Source organism: Hyaena hyaena, unplaced genomic scaffold (genome assembly GCF_003009895.1).
Source record: "Hyaena hyaena isolate Hyena2069 unplaced genomic scaffold, ASM300989v1 scaffold_1168, whole genome shotgun sequence".
Taxonomy (NCBI): Eukaryota; Metazoa; Chordata; class Mammalia; order Carnivora; family Hyaenidae; genus Hyaena; species Hyaena hyaena.
In genome coordinates, this window is record NW_024081800.1 from 404,200 (window position 1) to 409,909 (window position 5,710).

Here is a 5,710-nt window from a genome sequence, read left to right on the forward strand (position 1 = left end):
AATGCTTGGGAGAACTTGTGATTAAGAAAAGATGTCATCAGACAGCAATCACCAAGCTCAGGGCGAGTTGCTTCACACATAAGCATAATTAAATATTTTGTGTTTTATTGGTGAAGAAAAAAATATATTTAAATTTCAAGGAGCACCTCTTAGTGCCCAGATCCCTCTACCAGAAGAAAAATTTGTTTAACAAATGTTTATCACCTGAAGCCAAACACGTATTTCATTAGCGAATATCATTAGTCAGATGCAGAATATGTATAAACACTAACTGTATATTTTACGGAGTCATTTTATCTTTATAGATGAAGGCTCTCCTGCTTATCATTTTGTGGACCGTCTTAGTATTCTACTCAAGAGTTAGAATTCCAGGCAAAGGTTTATCTTAATATGATTATTCCAGGGGATTTGCTACATTGTGCTTTTGAATTTTTTATCATTTGACTTCATTCTGAAAGGAATCCAGTTCTGCTACCCTGTGCTAATTCAAGCTTGCGGACAAATTCAAAGTTTATGTAATTATTTAATTGTCGTGTATTTTCAAAAAAATTCTCATTAGAAAGCATTGACTAATATTTTCTCATTTAGTTTTTATTTCTCTGTTCTTTGAACAGCATCTTTGAATGGTTTTCATTCTTTCGTGCACATTAAGATGTATAAATGTGAAGACCTCTTAATATTATTGCTGTTTCTAAACAAAATATATTTTAATGGTAAATCTATGCTGCAAAATGTCAATGGCCTCATCATATACTTTTTGGTAACATTTAAAGTGAAAGAAAGGAAGCCCTATTTATTTTGTACTAGGAAAAAAATGTATTAAGTCATGTAATATATATTTATAAGATATTCAGCATGCCGGGCATCATGCGAGGTGCAGTGGTGATGATTTATTTCATCCAAAAATTTGAAATCAAATAGAGGTCTGAAGATATATATGCAAATAATTATAAAGCAGACTAATATGTTATAAATGATATATTAGTTGTACTGAAATAAGTTCTAAAGCAGCTCAAAGAAAACATTCTGTAAGGGCTTCAGACAGGGGGAGGCACTTCGGCTGGACTTTGAAAGATGGGTGAAATTTATATTCGAACTATTGTATGTGGAGTGGAGTGTTGAAAATAAAAAGAAATAAATGAGTGTGAGAAAAGTCATGGAGGTAAAAAAGCACAAGTCATGATTGACGCTGACAAACAGCTTGTTTGAAATGGTGAACTATGAGCAAGAAAAAAAAAAGCTAAAAATTAGACCTGCTTTGCTTGTCCTTGAATGTCAAATACAATAGTTCTATTCTTCCTGAAAGTCATAGTGGGTCATAAACGTTTTTGAGGAGGAGAATAAAATAATCAAATCAATATTTTAGGACAACCAAGCAGGAGCATCATGAAGGATTGATTGGATAGGATGGAGGCTTTGGTCAAAGAGGCCAGCCAGGGTGATACTGTAATAGCCCAGATATTAAACAATAACACCCAAAACTAAGGTAGTATTAAGGAAGAATAGAAGGGCATATGGAAGAAAACCATCATGAGAGTTCTTTGTTTGTTTGGGGTTTTTTGACAACAAAGGGATTGAGAAAGGCCATCAACGATTCATAAATCTATAATCTGAATGCAGAATTATGTCTAGAATTAGAAAATCATTCTACACCTCACTGAATTAAATTCTCTCCTTTTCTCTTTTCAATAACTGAAAAGGAAGAAACTAAATTGCATGCCAGGGTCACACAACTTATGCTAAAGTTAGATTTAAACACAACTTTATTTTTTAACATAATCTTTTGATTCTCACTTTAGGTTTAATTCCATTACACTACAACATTTCCCAGTGGTGATAGTACATTAAAAAGCAAAAAATTCAAGTGGAACTACGAAGGAGGCAGATGGAAATATTGAACCAGAACTTAGGAGACATCAGGGATGAAAATAAAGATTTTGTGATGACTCACAGGAGGTGAAACTTGACAGCTTAAAATTAATGATAGCAGCTCTAAAAGACTGAGCATAGCAATATATTAATAATAGCTAGCATTTACGAGCCAACCAATATGTGTTGGTTATTATCTTAAACCCTTTATATGCATCTCTCTTAACTCAGAAGAATAGTGCAAGCTATCAGCATACCCATTTTAAAGATAAACAGATGTTTGGGGTGCCTGGGTGTTTCAGCCATTTGAGTGACCCACTCTAGATTTCAGCTCAGGTCATGATTCCAGGGTAGTAAGATCAAATCCTGTATAGGGCTCCATGCTGAATAAGGAGCCTACTTAACGTTCTTTCCCTCTCTTCTTCTGCACTTCTCTTCTGCTCTTGCTCTCTCTCTTTTTCTCTTTCTCTCTCTCTCGAAAATTAAAAAATAATAAAGATGAACAAATGTAGATTTTGGATCAGTATATCACAGGGGCAAAGAGCCTGGACTCTGGAGCTGGTTGGAACTACATTCGACCTTGGCGTGGGTTTCCTCAGGCATATTGTCTGAGTTCTTATGTGTTGGCTCCACCCTCTTGAAAATTGTTCCACCTTAACCTTTAACCCTTTTATTGATCAATTATTTCAAAAATTTTAAGAATATATTTGCTCTGTTTCTCTTTTCATATGATATTTCATTCTTATTTTATAGATTTTTTTTTGCCTCAAACGATCTATTTTACTCCTATTGTGGAATTTCTGGTTATCTCCATCTTTTTCTTTATGTGTACCCTGAGCACACTATATAAAAATCACACACACACACACACACACACACACACACACACCACCTTAACCTGCTTAATTTTTTCCTCATAGTATTTATCATTGCTATGTGTATGCCATTAGTTTGTGTGTGTGTGTGTGTGTGTGTGTGTGACCATTCCCACTAGAATGTGAGTTTCATGTGAAAAGAAACTTGATATTGTTAAACGTTGTATTTTTGACAACCAAATGAGGGATTGGTAGAGAGTAGATATGCTGTAAATATTTGTTGAATGAATGAAAGTCTCCTGAAAGCCTTACTTTTCTATTGTCAGTTTGATCAGTATTTTAGAGAAGGACTCTTAGGGGTTTTCTCAGGGTAGAAAAGCTTGGAGCTTGATCTCACTGCATGTTTGGGTAAAGGGCAGGGGAATAGGCCTGGCTGCCTGGTGAAGCCCTGTCCTCTGTAGGTCTTCTCTGTTTCCATTCCCACTTGTTATATCTGAGTTTGAGTCATTCCAGGATTTCATTTCAGGTCCTGGGTTACATATTCCCAATTTCTATTTCCTACATTCTCTATTACCTGTCATCACCCCTTCATCTATATTCTACCCTTAAAATATCTGTTGAATCCTCTCACTGCTATTGCCTATTACTCTCCTGTTAGAGGTTACTCCCCTTATCATTTATTGATGTCTTGTGGGGAAGAGGAATAAATGCGTTCAATCTGACATCTTTCATCGACACTTCCTTAAACACTTAAAATATATAGCATGCATTTCTTTCTTTTTTTTCTTTTTCTTTCTTTCTTTTTTTTTTTTTTTTTTTGAGAGTATAGGGTGGCTGTGGCTAATGTAAAACCCAAGAAGTTTATCTTGTAGAATAACTCCAGTGATATAGAGACGTGATCTAGGAAAACAGGTAGAGATGGTATGAATAGAAATGTATAAGAGGGGAAAAAGGATCACAGAACCCTGCATCAATGGATTGAGCGTGCTCATAAGGCAGTGATGGTGAGGTCAAAAGTTACACCAAACTCTAAAAGAAAGAGGGCTGGTAACATGCACTGTAACTCATTGATCAGAATGCTCATTTCCTGACTTTAAGCCAGAAGTAAAGGTAGGCATGATGAAACTAGGTTTAATTGGTATAGAGTATTCCATAGATAACTTTCATACTGAAAGAGAGTGACAATATAATAAGTAGTGACAATGAAAGAAAGGTATTTCTGAGGTTCAGTTTCTTAGAAATTTGACAAAATAGGAGGAGAGGTAGAATGCAGAATTTTAAATTATAATAAAGCATATTGTACAATACGTTAAGCTACAGATCCTGACACTTTTCTTAACAATTATTTTTATTTATTTATTTTTTATTTTTTTAATGTTTATTTGTTTTTGAGAGCAACAGAAACAGAGTGCTAACACAGGAAGGGCAGAGAGAGAGGGAGAAACAAAATCTAAAGCAGGTGGCAGGCTCTGAGCCACCAGCACTGAGCCCAACATGGGGTGTGAACTCAGAAACTGTGAGATCATGACCTGAGCCGAAGTCGGACACTTAATGGACTGAGCCACACAGGCACCCCTTAATAATTATTTTAAACAACAATATATTGCCTAGTTTTTTTCTTCTATAATCGTTTTAGTGGACCGTTTCTACTTATTCTAAAGTTAAAAAAAAAAAAAAGAGTGAGATAATAATTTGCCTGTGTTCCTTTTAGCACTCAATATTTACTTCTTTAATATAAGATCTAAACAAGGGAACCAAAATTATAAAAGTCTACCCAGTTTCTTGTTAGGATAGCCAACCTATCTATAATTATTAAAATCCATCCATCTGTTTCCCAGTCTTCCACAAATCAGAAAAGTAACACCATATACCCAAAAATGAGTAGTACAAAATAGATAGATCTTATGGGAAAAACAAAAAACAAGAAACTAAATCATGCTTAGGTAAATTTCCTTTTTTTTCTATCGCTTTTACTACACAATATTAACAAATAAAATTATCTGTTATTCAAAAATCCAGATGAGACCTCGATCTAATGATTTTTTGTAAAAAAGAAGTATCACTGAATTTAATGACTAATACATAGTTTGTTTTCTAGAATAAACATTTCCCATTTATTTCCTCTCAATTTCCATTATTTGCAATGTGGTGGTAACCCCTAAACTAAGTATAAAAAGTGAATTTTTTAAAAGTTGAATATAAGAAGTGATTTTCTTTAATAGATGAATAAAGAATTCTCTCCTTGTAGTTATTTTATTTGAGTTGATTAATTCATTCGGCTCCCCAAATAGGTTAATTTAACTTGTTTATATTTTAGAGAGTGATAAGATTATATATTCCTATATTTTCAAGGATTTTTATGTTAGAAAAAAATAACTTCTAGGTCTAGAAATTTTTAATTTTCCATTAATTTTAAATATTGAGTGAACTTTTGATGTCTTAATTATAAAAGATATTGAAAAAAAGTGATTTCAATCTACATTCAAATTAACATTTAGCTTTGTAGCAGATATAGAGTTACAGAGCTAAACCATAAAAACTCAGTCTATAATGTCATAATAAAATTACAACACAGTTGGGATTATTTGGTCTCATTTAGATGAAACAGATAGTTGCAGAAAGATATAAGCTAGTAATTGTTCATAGTAGGCATAGAAATCAGATTCTTGCGTTTTCAAAAAATGTTTTAAACTATAAACCAATACATGAATACATTTTTATTTTTTAATTTTTTTTTACAAATAGTTTATTATCAAGTTGGTTTCCATATAACACCCAGTGCTCATCCCCACAAATGCCCTCCTCCATGCCCATCTTCCCCCTCCCTCCACACACCCATCAGTCCTCAGTTCGTTCACATCACTGAAGGATCTCTTTGCCTCTTTCCCTCTCCCCCAACATTTCCCCCTTCTTCTCTCCCATGGTACTCCGTTAAGTTCCTCCTAATCCTCCTATACATGCAAACATATGATATTTGTCCTTCTCTGCCTGACTTATTTCGCTCAGCATAACACCATCAAAGTCCA